Source organism: Myiozetetes cayanensis, unplaced genomic scaffold, assembly GCF_022539395.1.
Source record: "Myiozetetes cayanensis isolate MyiCay16 unplaced genomic scaffold, myiCay2020 scf7, whole genome shotgun sequence".
Classification (NCBI taxonomy): Eukaryota; Metazoa; Chordata; class Aves; order Passeriformes; family Tyrannidae; genus Myiozetetes; species Myiozetetes cayanensis.
Genome location: NW_026087964.1, coordinates 24,970,273 through 24,987,897, shown reverse-complemented (window position 1 = coordinate 24,987,897; position 17,625 = coordinate 24,970,273). Strand labels below are relative to the sequence as shown.

Genomic DNA, 17,625 nt, shown 5'->3' with positions numbered 1-17,625 from the left:
AGAAACCCTGATAGAGTACTCTGAATTATGGGTGGTTTGTTTTAAAATAGAAAATCTTAGAAGAATACCAGTCTTACATTGAAAAAATATTGAAGTTCAACTTAAGGATGAGAAACTGGGCAAGCATTGTGACAAGGCAGGTTCAGACAACCTTCAGAACCAATTACAGCATCATCTTCATAAGCCTTTTCATCATTAAATCATCATATTTCTCACAGATAAAAAGGCAACAAACCCCTTGATACATACTTTTTGATAATGGAGATGTCGTAAGGGAAAAAAAAACATGCAGAAGATGAGAAATGCACAAAAACAAAAAAATCATACACACCCCATGGGTCTGAATCTTTCTGCAACACATTCTAGTGTTAATAGGCTGTCCACATTAATTATATTGGGTCTTTTACGACTGGAGGGAACCCAAAAACCAGAACCACATTTCTGCTTCATTACGATAAATGTCTACCAGGGAGTGTGATGCCATGCAAATTCAGAACAGTATCATGCATCAACAGCATCCCCACATAATGGTAACTTCGACAGCAGAGGAATACAACCCATCATTTCTTTTCAGGTGCTAACAGACCTGGTCAAAGCTAGCTACTGTTCCAACAGCAGTTCCAGAACTGTAAGGAAAATCCTATGTACAAACAGAAGCAAGGGTCACTTATTTGTAACTATTTTCAAGCTAAATATTTTTAAGCGTTTCAGCGTTAAATATTCCCAAGCAAACATAGCTTGGATTACCACACCATTTAAACGTCGTCTCTGAGTGGCAGTCCCACACTCCCTGCTGACCCCACAAACTCTTTTCCCACCTTACCCCCAGCAGACAGCTGGTAAGAGTGCAGGCAGGAAGCTGGGCCATATCACAGGGGTGCTCCTGTGCTCCCAGCTCTGCAGGCACTGACCCCACCAACCTCAAGGTAGAAGTCAACATTTCCCAAGAACCGGCTTGTGTTGCCTGCAGGGATAATAATCCAAGGGGAGCCTTAACAGGCATCATCTCCTAGGCCAGCCTGCTCCAGCTGGATTGGTTCTCAACAGGTTCCCACAGGCTTTTGGAAAACTTCTTTCTCACAGGTTAAAAATGAGAGTGCTGGTTCTTAAAAACACTACAGGATGCTGCCCCACCTAGTGGGAGCACCAGCGTCCTCCCCTCTGCCTCCCAGGCAGACCAGAAGAACACCCTATAAAGACACATCTTGTGTTTCTAGCAGAGTTTGTAAAAGTTTTTAAAATTACCTGAGAAACAGATGTGGGAAGAATTCTACAAGTGGTTTAAGTTAAAATATACTGAGATCCTAAAAGCTTAGAAAAGCCTTTACTGGAGGGGAAAATATTAAATAAATGCATCCCACATCTCAAATGTTTTCATGTGCAAATACTAACTAATGTTATCCATTACATTATGTTAAGCAGATGTAATTGGAGAGGGAACCTGCAGCATAAAATGATAAACTTCCTGTCTTTAATGTAGTAATTATTTCATATTTATTGGCTAGGAGCCAGAACCACTCATGTTTATTACAAATTCCAGTTAAAAATATCTTATTTAACTATCAGAGTTGGTAATATTTGCCTGCTCCAAGCTTTCATAAATTTTGTCAGCGCTGCTGAAAATGCAAGACCAAAACTTTGTCAGTTCTGTGTAAGTAATAAAGAGGTAAATGTATTTGACTCCAGTCTCTCATTTTCACCTCCCAGCTGTATTCAATGCCAAATCTATTACCTGCATGGCTGCACTCTCAGAGAGTGTGAACTGGGTATTTTCCCCCCACATTTTATCTTATTCTTTCCAAAAAAACATAAAACCTCCACAATTGTTTATCAGTGAAAGACAAAACTAATAGCTGTTTTTAAGTCAAAATTTAACTAACCATTCTACCTGGCATAGTGGAGCCGAAGCCTCATTGACTTCAACTCCAAATATCCTAATAGCCTGCATGTATAGCCTGAATGGAAGTTAAGTCTGTGTCCAGTCATGTCTTTTTGGACCCTTTCAATTTACCTGCTGTATTCTTCAAAACCTACAACAGGCTTTTATTTTAAGAGTCAATCTTAGGAACATCCTAAAAACTAATGACTTTTGGAACTTGGCAAAGCAAGTCCTTAACAGTCTGTCTTACCCTCCCAGAATGGTAGTGCAGCAGACAGAGGGACATCCCCTGCCTGAGATGCTCAGAGGTACGATAGATCTCTGGTGTAATCCTCCACCGAAAGAAATCTTCCCCCAAAAAGTGAGAATCCAGCTTTTTGACTCCAGCCTCTCAGTTATAAAAGTCCCCTGATCAAAAAAGCTACATCAAAGAATATTAAGCTTACTTAAGTTTACCTGAACAGCTAAATGGAATTTAATTACTTAATTCCCAGGGCTGTCTGACAGCTTCGCTGAAGAAATTTAATTAAAAATAACAGCTTTCAGAAGATGATGCTACAAAAGTTCAAGCATTTCCCATCCAGACTAACAAAAGTAGTAAGTACTTCTCCTCCAGATGAGATTGGTCTCTGCCCAGTGTTTTGGTCAGCTCAGTGCCTACCTGGCCCTGTCAACAACTTACCCAGTGTATGGCTAGCATAATATAACATTGGTGGGATCTCTCCTGGACTCCCCAGCCATGGTGGTAGATAGCTGACCCTAAATGACTAAATAGATATTCCACACCATATGACATCTGATCTGATGTAAAAGTTAAGAGAAAGGAGGGGGTATTTGTTATTTACAAAAAAGTTTGTCTTTTGGAGCAACTACTATGTATATTGAAGCCCTGCTTCCTGGGAAGTGGCTGGATGTCTTTTGTTGATGGGAAGTAGAGAATAAATCTTTTGTTTTCCTTTTCTTGTGCATATTGCCTTTGCTTTGGTTCATTCAACTCCTCATGAGATTTTTTCCATTTTATTTTCTCCCTTGCCTTGTCCTACTGAGGAGGCAACTGATAGAGCAGCTTGGTGGGCAGCTGGCATCCAGCCAAGATCCACCCACCACAATCCTTTTTGGCACCCAATGTGGGGCACGAGAAATTTAAGATAAGGAGTGAGGAGCCCTAGTCCTGCGGACAAAGAAGCAGCAGTGTTAGTGACTGAAGAACTAACCTTAGCCCCCATTCTGTGTCCCCCTGTGCCACTGGAGAGGAGGAGGTAAAGATGTGGGAAAGAAGTTAAGCCCCAGAAGAACGGGGGTGGGGGGAGGGGGTGGTGAGGGGAAGGTGTTTTAGTATTTAGTTTTTATTTTCTCACTATCCTACTCTGATTTGACTGGTAATAAATTAAACAGATTTTTATAAAGTCAAGTCTGTTTTGCCTGTGACAGTAATAATGGCCAGTCTTCGCGAGCGAAGATCCGGGGAAGGTCTTTCCACCTTCCAGCCCGCGCATTGGATTTTTTAGGTGAGACACAGTGTGCGCGGAACTGAGCCCACCCTTTAATCCTAAGGTTCATCTGCCGGGGCCAAGCGAGCTTGGACGGTGGCAGCGAGGTCCTTAGGACGTAGGTGGGTTGCCTTTAAGGGTTAACGAGCCCCACCTGCCCGGGAGTGGCCCTGACCGGGAATCGAACCCGGGTCTCCGCGGTGATAGCGCGGCGCCTTTACCACTAGACCACCAGGGGCTACTAGACCACCAGGGGCTATTGCCTGTGACAGTAACTGCTGAGTGATGGCTCCCTGACCCTACCTCAACCCAGGAGCCTTTCATTATACTTTCTTTGCCCTGTCCAGCTGCAGAGTAATAGAGCAGCTTTGGTGAGCACATGGTGTCCAGTGTCCAGCCAGGGCCAACCCACCATAGGAGAGGCAATGGAGAAGTAAGGAGCCCTGAGCTAGGGGGAAGCACAGACAAAAAATAATGACTATCTCTACAGCTCTGACTGCTAATGACACCCAGAAAGTTGCTGTTAGAGAAAAAGTACTGAGAATTGTCTAACTAACCAGTAGCTATACAGGAGCTAGAGGGGAAAAAACGTAATCCCTTGGGGCAAATATTACAGCAGTTGCAGCACATCTGAACCACAGAGGAAAGGAACTGGTTGTCCCCTCCTACGGTGCTGGCAATACAGAGTTCAGCTCTTGAAGAGCAGATGGAAGGCCTTTTACACTGAAGGTGAAGTACAAAAGAAAACGCTCTCTTGCTTGCACTTTTTGACTGGTATTCCGAACATAATACATGCTTTGTGCAAGAGCAACAGAGGGTTGAGAAGGCACCTGAACACAGAACACACCTGGACGGAAAATCTGCTTCAATTTATAGGACAAGCTCGGATGATCCTCTTAGGTTTTTTGTGAAGAGCTAAACTCTCAGCATGCTGCTCCCACAGTGTCCCAGAACATGAACCAGTGCATCAAGCTGACAAACTGTGAAGCAGAACAGAGCAGTGTGGCCTGGAAATACAGTGATTTGGAAAGGGCACCTGCAGATACTTGTGGTACATTTTGTAGGCTGTCTCTTGGCAATGCCCAGCTGCAGGTCAAAATCAATAAGGATGAACATGTGACAGCTCACTTCATCCAGAGCCAAGGGTAAATGCCTGTATTCCAGAAAGCTGAATGGCTGCCAGGAAAGCGGAGACCTTCACATATTAAGTATGACAGATAGCCACCAGCAAAAGACAGTCACAGTAAGCTTGGCATTATGATACCAAGGTGTGATATACTGTCAGCTCTCGCAGTCACAGAGCCCCCCATCAGGCACAGCTTTGCCATGGCAGAGCGTATAGAGACCTTGTGCTGTTTCCAAAAGCTTTCTAGAAATGGCAGATATTCAAGCTATAATAAATAAACTATTTTATATATTAAAATAAGACTAGTCTAGTGGATGGGAGGCAAGGCATTGATAGAATAACAAAATTTGACCAAAGCGAACTCAACAAGAGCCAGACAAATTCTTTGAAGCATCTGCATGGAATTTCAGATCTCAGAAGAAATTCAGAGTGGGTTTACTGGCCCCTGACACACAGCAAGTAAATGAAACCACACCAGTTCTTTCTGCTCCACAAAGGATTTCCCTTTTTGTCAGAGAAGCCATTAAGGCAAGCATTGCTTTTTGCCGCTGCACTTTCAAGTTACTGAGATCTTAAGACTTTTTCCTTTCACAAAGCATTGCAAACAGATAGACAAATTTCTGAAACCAGAGCCTGTTCACCTGACCTACAAAGAGACTGAAAGACCACACAGTACAGAAATCTTAGAACCTGTAAGATCTTGTCATCACCAGAGCACAGACTCTCCCAGGACTAGGCTGTCAGTAGGTGTTGGAACCGCCAGCTCCAAATAAAGCCCACTGAAGCTCTCTCATCTCCAAAGCACACTCTGGCAACCAGCTGGCTGTAAGGATCTCAGTCCCCCAGAGCTGTGTTTGCAGACTTGTGTAGGACCTAGTGGGTTACAGCTGCTATGTTAGCTTGGTCCTCCATAGTGGGAGAAATGGCAGGCTCGACCTGTCGCTCTCTACTAGTAAAGAGAGCCAGCGGCAGGTGGGGTTACATATTGCTCTGGGATGGGAAAGGAAAACAGAGAAACATGGGAAGAATGGCATCCCAGGCACAACTTTACAGAGAAGTGCATAACTTGTATCCTGTAAGGAGGGATATGAAACCATTCGAAGACTGTCACCAAGTAGGATTTGCAGATAGGCTTTTCTAGGGCCTGCAATTAGTTTCCCAACAATTGATAATTATATGATAAAAGATACTAAACTCGACTGCACACCTTGGTCGGCTGCATGAAATCTCCCTTTACAGTCACCATTCTTTATCTGAAGGCAGACATTTGGGGAAAGACAAAACAATGTTAACTGTTCGTAAGCATGCAAACAACCTTCAGATTAAAACCTTGGATTATGGGTCCAATAGGTTGTTTTATTTATATTCTGCATTTTCTACAAAGAAAGGATAACTTCTTCAAGCTGAATCGATTTCTGGACAGTTAACTGATCTTCCTGTAATCATTACTGTTAAGTTTCTGCTTTCAGAAAAGGGAACAACACTGCAACTCTAAAACATTTCAAAGTATAAACAGATTTCCATGCATCCAGTGTAACAGCACCTCAGAATCACTTAACCTGTGAGCTTTCAGATCTGTTCTGTATCCTACACAGCGTACACAGAAATGATGTTGCAGGTAATTGAAACTAACAGGGTGACACCATCAGGTAACATGACATCCTTTATATATTTAGTACCTTGGTGAGGACCCATCACTCTTGTAAATACATTTCACATTTGGGTACGAAATCAGATATGACTTGGAATAAGATGATAATGACTTCATAATTCTTACAAAGACAGTGAACAAAATAATTTGCTTTTTCTAATCCAAAAGACTAAAATACAACACAGCACTTGTTTAAATAAAGGGTTTCCTACTCAAGATTGTTTGTGTGTACAAGGACATAGTGCAATAACCAAAGGCAAAGAAGAGGCAAGAAGAATGATTAGCACAGAGCAAGAAAAAATACTTCTGCTGCATGTTTGTACTCTTTTAAAGCTTTTATAAATTTTCAGTGGTTTACTGTGATGGAAGAGCATAATTCTGACACCTTGACTAACAAAATCAGAAAAAACCTAAATATTGCTTTAAGGATTTATTGCAGTTGTTTTATCATGCATTAAAAAATCTTCTGTATGCACAGATGGTGTTACCTGGAGTTAGTACATCCTAGCATTCTCAAGCATAAGAAAAAGCAAGAAGTTATTTCAAGTACAGTTCCAGATTTGGAAATAGACATAATCTAAGTGCAGACATTGCCTCTTAATTATTAAAGTTACTGAATGCTGCATTGCAAACTCTTCCACAGTGGACATGTGAACTCTGAAAACAACTCACTGCTTACAGAAAGGCAGGCACAAATATAGGCAGCAATATTTAGCAAGAGGATCTAAAAGTATTTTAAAAGTATATGAAACCTCTCTGGAAGAGGACTTTCATGTCCTAATTGAACCACTAGCTACCTAATGACAATAGGCAAGTCTTATTTTTTGTTATTCCCCCTCATTTTCACAGATACTTATGCAGATAAAAGTATTCGTGATGAAACATTCCCACCCACGACAATATATTAAGGACGCATTACTTATCACTTACATAACACCAGGATTATTTTTTTTAAAGAGGATTGTGTAATATGAAGGATTACCATTTTTCAAAACAGAAAGTTCATGCAGTACAACAGCAGTTAGAGGCAGACTGATTAAATGCTTCTTCTGGCTAAAGTGCCATCACTTCAACCCAGTCAGCACCCAGTAAGCTGGGACTAAACGAAAGTGCATGAAGCAACTGCTATGAAAGGCTGAAAATCCACTTAATCTACTAAAATACACATTTAAATAACAACAATAATAATAAATCAATGAAACATTTAAACTGTTACTTTTTTTTTTTGACCTGCCACTGATACCACTAAATATTCTGCTGTGGAAATGGGGTTTGGTTAATAAAACAATATAAATTTACCTGGCCCATCATGTTGCGCATGGTTATTTCAACATCCTTCCTTTCTGCTGGGGTAGTTGGCAGCTCTGTACCCGCGGCTTGCTGGAACTTCAGGAATTTCAGCTGACAGAGAGCATTACAGTGAATTCTTCCACTTTCTAGCAAAAGCTTTGCACTCACCCACCTTTATTTTTGTCACAGTTGCTAGGATGCCTTGGCGACAGACACCAGAAATATCTATGATTTGGAGACAAAGCTGGAGGCAGGTGTAATCTACACCAGACCAAAAGGAGGCCAGGAGGCTCATGCCAATGATCACTGCAGCAGCACAGGTTCCTTGCAGCAGCTTAATTGCTACCTGGGATGGAGCAAATCCACTTGCTGCCATTTCAGCTAATTTGAATCTCACCTGCCTCCCTGGCTGGATGCAAAGAACAGATCTCAGCCTCCCACCACTGGGGAGGGAGGAAAGTGCCTCTCAATCTGAGGACTCACCTCAGCCAATAGCACTGGATATATTCTGCAGGGAATTCACCTCCTTGCTGTTGGTCATCCTACCAAAGCAGTAAAAACAGATACTGCACCTTTACTGCTCAGGGCTGTGCTAGTTTCAACTGTAAAATCCACCTCCTGTATGGGGTGTTGCACTCAGACACTGCAAGTCTTTATAGAGGAGTAGAAGTGGCCAGAATCAGCTTCCAAACACCCCAGCGATGCCTTCTCGGTGAAGCTCACACAGATGCTGGCAGAGACTGTGCTAGAAACAAAGCACAAACGATGTATGCACTTGTTTAAAAAGCACATACAAAGAGGGCTTTTTCTTTTAAATGTTGCTCATAGACTTCTGCATTTTAAAAGGCAATCACAGTACAGCAATTATTTCGAATAAAATATTTTTCTGGGTGATAAATGAAAATAGTTTCATTAAGTATTAAACATCTGTTTTGAAGGAACTGGCCCTTATTTACATAAAATCTGTGTGTCATTCTACAAAATGAATGCTTTCTCTGCTAACAGTGTTGTGGAGGAAAAGCTTTGTGGCATTGGATTCATACAAACAACCTTATTTGTTTCACTTTCTTATTGAAAAAAGTTTCATTGCCAGACTGACTGTAGTAGGAAAATTACAATGTAATGCTACACCACAGTTAAAAATCCTTTTGGCCTCTAATGTTAGATGGAAAAATTGTTCTGAGAATAAAAGAACAGATGCTGACAGCCATAGCAATTCTCGATGCTCATGCCAGTGAGCCATATTTACTTGAAAAGGCTATTCATAACATGAATAGTGCTTCATCTAAAGAGAACTCTGTCATACAAGCCAGTATATATTTGTAGCAAAAAGGACCCCCACACACACACACCCCCATTGATTTTTTTCCTTTATCCAGATTTACTTGTTTTACAACCTCTTTTTGTTATATTATCCGCTTTACTGCTCTGAACACTTGTTTACACATTGCCTAAAACAAATAACACTAAGTAATTTGTAATATAAATGGGGAAACTTAGTAGCAGACCAGTATAAGAATCCACAAAATATAACGCTTTAGAAGATAAAATTCTAATAAATCTGATCTATATATTCTTTTATGATCTAGTTCTCCCCCTAAAAGCATCCACTGGTGCTGTCTCCCCCTGCCCAGAAGCAGGAGTGGTAGATAGACCACTCACTGTAGCCTTGACACAATGTTTTCAATCATGATGTTCAGCTAGACTCGACAGCAATAACAAAACATATCAGATTTTCCCAATCTTCAAAGAAAACAAACATTTCCTCCTAATTAGAAGGAGTATTCTGCACTCTGTGCAGAGTAGGACTGTACTCTATTACTGAGCTATGCCAGATGCATCTCACTTACAGGGAGCATTCCACCTGCCCATGTCTGTGCTGTCTATGCTCCTGGCAGCAGAAGCAGCCTTTCCAGCTTCTGGACTATCCAGTCCTTGACAACAGGATGGTGCAGATGAGTTACAAGGGTAGCAGCCCAGTGAAGTTCCCCACCCAGGCAGGAGAAGAGGTTCATCGCCTTGGTGAAAGGAAGAGGCAACATCCCTGTGTCACTAATCAAAAGTGTCCTGCAACCCTATATTCCCATCACCTGGAAATCTGCCTAGGTGGACATGGAGCAAACCAACAGGGCTTGGTCAGCACTGCCAAATTGCTTTATAAAAGTTTCAGCAATTTAGGAGAGTAGCTCCAAGTTTTACTGCTCCAGAATCCCTTTCCCAGCCAAAGCAGGATGCAATCCCTTGTTTCCCATGGTCAAATAAGAGAGCGGAAGGTCCTTTTCTTTTCCTGCCTAGCCCTTGGAGCTGCATCTGCAAGCTTCCCTCATGAGTGAGAGTGCTGCACCACACTCATGGCTAAATTAATCACTGAGAAAGGATTCCAGTGTATAAAGCACTAACAACTTCATAAGGGCTGACTAATGGCAGCTGAATTTTAAGACACATATTTAAAAGAAAGCAATGTCATGTTAAAGTGACATTTTCAAAAATACTCACATAAAGAAGCTGAAACATATGGGATATTAAAAATTCACACATAAAATCTCTCTTTCATCTTCTCCACTAACTCTACATTTCCTTCTTTACTTCCACACATAACTTCTCTTTAGCAGTTGCTACAAACCTTTTGACATCTGTAATGTAAATTATAGAATTAGCTCATGTCACAGTAGACAGAAAAGAAAAAAATAATTTTTAAAATTTCAGTTTAGAACTTATGTTCTAAGTAACTATCAGTGAACAGGCTCCTGAAGTAACCAGAAGTGTACACCTGTGCTCAGTTCATTTCTTCTCCTTCCTGTGTTTAAAAATCACTAGAAAATCTTAAATGCACAGAATAACATAATTAAATCTTTGTTTCTCTGAAGCTGATGAAGATTTCTATCCATCTCCTTCTGTAAGTACACAGAAAAACTTATTAAAAGGATTTTCCCTGAGAGAAGTAAAGCTGTTTTCATAAACATTTGTTATTTTCTTGGATTTTTATGTCTGTTTCACTGCACATAAACAGTGCATCAATGTTTTGGTTTTAAGAGGATTAGATAAGATTGGATTAGAATTTAGTCTTAAAATTTGACTACCAGCCACACATCATGGCTCTAGTCCATCCCATCACACATGTAATACTCTGTTCTGATGCAGGTATGGCAAAAGAAGGAACTAAGAGAGGGATTGCAGTCCCAGTCACAACACTGTCATAACACTACGTGACTTTGTGAAACAAATTCTAAGAATTTGGGAACTTCCACATGTGCTGAAGCATGTTACTGCTAGAATAACACTTGACAGATACTTAATTTGCAATATGGGTATTGCCTTACCCTGTCCCTACTGAAGGCTGTGGTAGCTTGGCAATCAAGGACCCAAAAGCAATTTTCTTTTCCTACTCCTGTTCTCATCCTAATCTTAAATTTTACTACCAGTAAGCAAATTAACAGTGCTGAACTCAAGGCTGCAAAAAGTGCAGAAACATGTATCTTTAAAGTACCTGGTTCATAATAAATTGCTTCAGTTTCATACATAGTCACAATTATAAAAAGACGAGGACATTCCCCTATCCTCTATCACATAAGCATGCATTTTCTACTGAAGTCTGAGATACCATACTCACTGCAAAACAGAGAGCACGCTTCCTTTTTCAAAAGTTTTTTAATGGAAAAGCAGTCCTTAGAGCCTATTAATCTGCACCTGCTTGTAGCATTTTAGAAAGAATCAGAGAAAATCGTCTCATATCTATTTGGGCAGAAAACTGACAATATTGGTAAATTGCTGAGTAAGGCTGATCACCTTTTAAAAATCTCAGGCTAACACAAGGTCTGAACAACTTAACTGCCCACCAAGAACAAAACAATCATTTTTATATGGCACGTCTGATGTAATACTCAAGCCCAAAGTCCCTATAAATGTCATAGTGACTTTGTCCTTAGGGTGACAGAATGCATTTATTTAGATTCTAGTTTGTCATACAACACAGTCTCGTGCCCCTGAGTGGCTTGATTTGTTCTGTTTTGTAGCACAGCACAATAGAGGCTTTCAACAACAAGACTGTTTTCCGACATTATATTTTGCTAACTCCATTTGCAAAGAGCCAACTTGAAATGATTGCTGTAGATGGAAAGCACGCATGGCAAACTGGGGCTGCTTGACAGCAAGCCTTCCTTTGAGAGTGGGGTCATACATGCACTGCCAAATTTTGTAGTTTGTCACATCTAATCTGTAACATGCACAGCAAATCACTTAAGCACAAAAAACATCATAAAACCAGTAATGGCTTATGATGCAAGTTACAAAGTCTACAATGTTTTGAAAGCTCTTCATTTGCAACGGGCAGCTGACTCCGCTTGCTTGTCATCTTGCATAATTTTCTTTTCATGATCTTGTCTTATTCATTACATACATTAGATGGTTGTCTTGGGCAATAAAAAGCAAAACTGAGTGTTTCACTAGTCCAGCAACATTAGACACATCATACTTATGAAAACACACTCTTTATACTAGAGAGCATCACTGTTCCACTGAAGTGCTGGTGACCACTGCAAACCATTTCAGAGTAGAAACAAATTGTAGGACTGGGCAATCACCAACCACAGGAAGCTCAGCAAGGGAAAGTGCCAGATTCTGCACCTGGGATGGGGCAACCTCAGATGTATGTACAGAGCGGAGAATGAGATGCTGGAAAGCAATGCCATGGAAAGGGACCTGGGGGTCCTGGTCACTGGCAAGTTGAATATGAGCCGGCAGTGCCCTGGCAGCCAGGAAGGTCAGCTGTGTCCTGGGGGACATCAGGCAAAGCATCACCAGCTGGCTGAGGGAGGGGACTGTCCTGCTCTGCTCTGCACTGGGGCACCCTCACCTTGAACATTGTGTGCAGTTTGGGGCACCACAATATAAGAAAGATATTAAGCTGTTAGAGAGTGTCCAAAGGAGGGTAACAAAGATGGTGAAGGGCCTTGAGGGGAAGCCATGTGAGGAGCAGCTGAGGACATTTGGTCTGTTCAGCCTGGAGAAGAGCAGCCTGAGGGGAGACCTCATTGCAACTACAACTTCCTTGTGAGAGGAAGAGGAGGGGTAGGCACTGATCTCTTCTGTGTGGTGGCCAGTGACAGGATCCAAGGAAATGGCCTGAAGTTGTGCCAGGGGAGGTTTAGGCTGGATATTAGAAAAAGGTTCTTCATCCAGAGGGTGGTTGGGCGTTAGAACAAGCTCCTCAGGGAAGTGGTCACAGCACCAAGCCTGACAGAGTTCAAGAAGCATTTTGGACAACACTCTCAGGCACATGGTGTGGCTTTTGGGGATGGTCCCATGAGGGGCTAAGGGTTGAACTAGGTCCCTTCCAACTGTGATTCTGTGAAGCATTTAAAAAGAGGTCTTCAGAAATTAGGATAAAGCCCAGATGTTTGAATTAATCTTTCAGACCCTGGAAATTCTTGAGTGAAAAATAAATAAATCACCGTTACTACCGATAAGAATCCAAGGGCAAGAATCACTGATCCTTAAAGTGTGACGCTATGTACAGGTAGGAAAATATACCAGGTTTTTTTATGAAGATAGGAAGAAGGGATGCCTGTTTCCACAAAAAAATTACTAAGAGAGCTAGGGATTAATTTTCATAAATTCTGATGCACGTCTGAGTGTAAGGTAAGACCTAAAGCTGATGCTTCAAGTTTTCTGCCTTAATATAGATTTGTTTAGTCAACTCCTGAAACCTTCACCAGGAAAACACAACAGTTTCTAGAAAGTTGGCTTCTTTTCTGTTTCCTCTTCATAGAGACAAAGTCAGCTTGAGGTCAGCGTAACTAAGACTGACTTCTTGCTCCCAGGCATATCACTGTGACCTCTTTTTTGTTTTAGACAGTAAATGTAACATCTGGTTTAGACTGTCATAACTAAGTCATCAGTTCTTGAAAGTCCTAGCAAGTATCAGATCCCTCTTCATTTACAAACCCAGAATTGCTGTCAGAGTCAAGCCTTGTTTTCTCCCATACCGATCAGACACACTTGTGTTTTACTGGTCTGGCACAAGGTAGTTTTAGCCTATTGCTATTAGTGGCCATGCTGGTAAATTGGACACTATCAGAACAAATCAGTAATGCATAAAAAACACATGCACACACAGACATATATAAATGTATAACCCAAGATGCAAGAACATCTTCAGGATCCCCTCTGCTTTTACATATGTCTTCAAGAGAAATTTAACTCTGGTTATACACCACTAACAGATCACTTTGGCTGAGAAGCACAAAGGCATTAAACAATCAAACTGCTGAGTTACCAGATGAAGCAGCACAGATGTTGCTGCATATATTTTCACAGATAGTCAAGCAGAACAGTTGTTAATGGCTCAGTCTAAAATGACACGTGTTAAAGTCAGAACTACAAAAAAGACATTTGACTCTAAACCAGTTCTACATTTGTCAGTCTTTCGTCATGGCCAACCTCTTATTTGCCATCCCCCACTGGGCATTAAGTCAACTGCCTTGCTTTTCTTAAATCTACACATAGGTAAGCTTTGTCCTCATGAAAAGGAAAAATGTGATAAACAGTGTATGGACTTTAATTTTGAGGTAACCTAGATCAGTTACAAAAGAACATCAATTAAAAAAAAAACAGAAATAAAAAATATTGTAACTTTCAATTTAATCAGCTTTAAAATATCTTCTCAGATCAAACTGCCACCCACTTTTCTGAAAGCCTTTTTCTAAAGCAGATCAATCTGTGTGAGCGTTATTCTTCAGCAATTAGTAGGTATAGAAAAAAATACAGCTCTTGCCTGAGACAGCAGACCTATTTTATGTGATAACCATCTCACTTTTCCTTTTTTGACAAGAATTTAGCTTTCTTAAGTAGACCACAGCTCTCAAACTAATAAAAAACCTAGTCTTTCTGGTTACATCAATAACGAGGAAAAAAGGGTAATGTTTACAAAACAACTGTTTATGCACGCACACACAAGGACAGGAGGACTCCATCTCTTCTGTTTATGGTTTGTCATGGAGTTCTATACCATTCTGCATTTTCTAATGCATTGGAAACCTCTTTTCTTGATTCCAGATGTCAACAACCTCCACAACTACTCTTCCTTACTCCAGTACCTGAGTCCCAGGCTCTTACCAATGGAGATCTACCAATTGAGAAAAATCAAGAGTGCCACCTTACAAACATAAGGAAAAAGAGGTGCATGCTTTTCAGTAATTGGGCATACACTGTGACCAGATCTCCGCTGCCAACTAAATGTCCATTGCTTTGAGTCCAGAGGAGGTTAGGTACAAAAAAAACATACACGCTTATACTCCTAAAAGTAAATCTCTGTTCCTGGGTTAAACTTTCCATACAAGAGGAAAGAATGCCATTTGGCAGTGGATATCAGCCTGCATACAGACATTAAAGGACATGAAACTGCGACCAGGAGGCTGGAGAGCACAACTACTGGACACAGAACACCCTTCACACTGCCTCAGCCACACTGTCCAGGCATCAGATAAGCAGAGAAAGGTTCTCTTTTTCAGATAGCCCATTGTATTTGATGCATTTCCTCTGCAGAATAAAGGTCTTCAATCAAAAGTGTTTTAATTGGGCATTATGAATGACAAGGGTCATAACTGCCTGTGAGTAGAAGCTGACCCCTACCTTGTTATAGTCTCCTTTCAGGGAGTTGTAGAGAGTGATAAGGTTTTCCCCTTTTCTCCAGGATGAACAGCCCCAGCTCCCTCAGCTGCTCCTCATAAGACTTAACCTCCAGAGCCTTCACAAGCTTCATTGCTCTTCTCTGGACAAAGCACTCAAAAAGACTCTAAATCCATCATGTAACTTTTGGACTGAATTTTTGGGGTGTTCTTGGTGTTCTGGCAGCTTGGAAACAACTAGAGTTCATTTTTACCTACAAAAACCCGCAAATGATCTGAAAGGTTTAATTATCATGGCCCTTTCTCTAGCAAAAAACCCCACAGTTTACATTGTAGGAGGAAATATTCCTATAATGTTTCTTACTGTGCATGATGACAATAACTGGCATGACACTATTGCTATATGAAACTGTTCATAATTAAAAACAGACACAGATGTAGGAAGAAGATTCACAGAACAAAAAACCATATGTTACTTCTAGGAAAAAGGGGGTAGAATCTGATCAGGTACAGTCTACTTGATTTTTGAATGAAGTTTATGAACCTTTTCAGAAAAGGTTTTCATATATTACCAAAGAAAAAACCTTTGAGCAACAGAAGCACCTAAATAGATGTGTGTGTCTTCATATCTGTATTTTACAAGACACAGTAATAGTGTAGGTGATTAGGAAATGATTTGCAGAAAGCAGTTGTGACTAATGCCTTTGGTGGACAGGTCTATTATACGTTATATGTCTGTTATCCTGACGATTATCCAAGACTCCTAAATATATTTGCCTTAGGCACTAAATATACTTTATACATCCTCTTGCAAAGTATTTTCATATGAAGTAAAAGAACAAATAACTTGCAGAGTGAAAACATTTCCTTTCATACCACATTTTGCATTCCTCCTCTAGATGCGTTTTATACAAAAAGAAGAGAAAATGTCCACTTTGTAAACAGATGTATATTTCTATTAGCCCTGATCCTTGCTGTGAAGTCTGCTGTGAGGCACAGTACTTATTTGCAGTCTAAAGCACTGGGAAGAACCTGAGTTTCACTGTCAGTCCCAGGGTTTTCACCATTAGAAAAATAATTTGGTTTTAGACCAACCCATCTCCCCAGGCATAGAACCAATGTGCACATCAACCATACAAAAAAAAATAGGTTTTTATAGCAGAATTAATGACTGTTGATGAACATCATTTCTTCAGATATTTAGAAAATAAAGAATATTTTGCAAGCAAATGAGGGACTGTTACTTGTCTATCGCTAAATTTAAAAAAAAGTTAATAATGTTGAACATTATGACACTGGAATCCCAGGGAAGATGCAAAATACTAGTGCAGACTGTAGAATATAAAATAAAAACATGAATACCAATTATTTTTTGAGAAAACTCAAAGTACGAAAGTATCATGGTCGGTCAGGGGGAGACAACATATGTGGCTGACAAGAAGGCAAATTTATGTGCAGCACAGTGCTGCTTCTCCTTTTAATCTTTTATAAACTTAACAGAGCGTTTTGCAGGGGGGATAAAAGCCACTGACCAGTGGAGCCATCCCAGCCGTGGCATTCCCTCATGCTCGGCAGGGCTTTACCGCCTTTCTATCAGCTGGAGTACTGGGGAACAGGGACAGCAGCTGCCTGCGACAGGATCAGGGCATCTGTGCAAGAACAGAAACGTTTCCCATACTCTACACTTATATCAGAGTTGTTGCCATTTAAGGGAGAAAGCTGTCATGGCTTTTATTGCTCACTGTGTGCATTTTGCCCATATGTAAAATAAATACACCATTTATCGGGGGATCCAGGTTCAGCAGCACAGATCTTACCTTCAGAATCACCTGAAGTGGCAAGCTGCAGCTTTAAAGCCCAGTCCCTGTGCCTTCACACCTCTTTCTGCCCAGCCTGACCACACACATCAAATTAACATGGCTATCAACTGAATGAGAAGCCCACATACTTTTCTGTCTGTGGGAAAGATGAAGGACCAGACAGACCATGCAAAATTTATAGCCTCTCTCATGCTCGCCTAATTGCTTCTCACTTTGTGCAGAAAACTCCCTGTTTTCTAAACCTGCTAACCCCTTGCAAGTTAATTTGGTGAAGATAAAAAAGCCCAGCAAAAAGTACCTAGGAGTCAGACCTCTACCCAAGCACAAAATGCCCCTCTAATTACACTCATGAGGCTCTCAACAAGGAGTAAAATGAAAGGTCAAAGTTGCTACCCTATCACCCACACCTAGGAGGTATATATGCAGCTTGTACTTCATACCAGTATCAGCTCTAACAGGTGATTTATACAAAAGTAACTAAGAAAGAATAAAACCCTACCATAACTAATTACAGGAGGGGAAAAAATCAATACATGACTTATGAGACATTCAAAATCTCCTTAGAAAAGGATGAAAGGGTCAAAATGCAAGCTGGAAAGCGATGCTAAAATAAGCAAGAAACTGGCTAGTTTGAGTATTCATATATTCTTAAGTTTAGGAGTATTCTGCAAAATTAATATGACTCAAACAACCCCCTAGCAAGGGTGCTGACAGTAAGTGACAGTAGTGTTTTGCTTTCCTGAA

The 17,625-nt window shown here is 40.8% G+C and overlaps 1 protein-coding gene across 29 annotated transcripts in view; it reads right to left on the bottom strand.

The window, feature by feature from the left end:
- The window catches only part of CRACD (capping protein inhibiting regulator of actin dynamics), a 129,022-nt gene that overhangs the window by 97,213 nt on the left and 14,184 nt on the right, over nucleotides 1–17,625 (bottom strand). For 22 of the 29 annotated variants that reach the window (XM_050338833.1, XM_050338823.1, XM_050338837.1 and 19 more), the window contains exon 1: nucleotides 7,446–7,567. The exons of 4 other annotated variants lie outside the window; for them this stretch is intronic. The gene's annotated coding sequence lies outside the window, so the exon portion shown is untranslated. Of the gene's footprint in view, nucleotides 1–7,445; nucleotides 7,568–17,625 lie in introns of those variants that run through there. 3 more of the 29 variants (XM_050338817.1, XM_050338819.1, XM_050338843.1) reach the window with 1 other exon arrangement.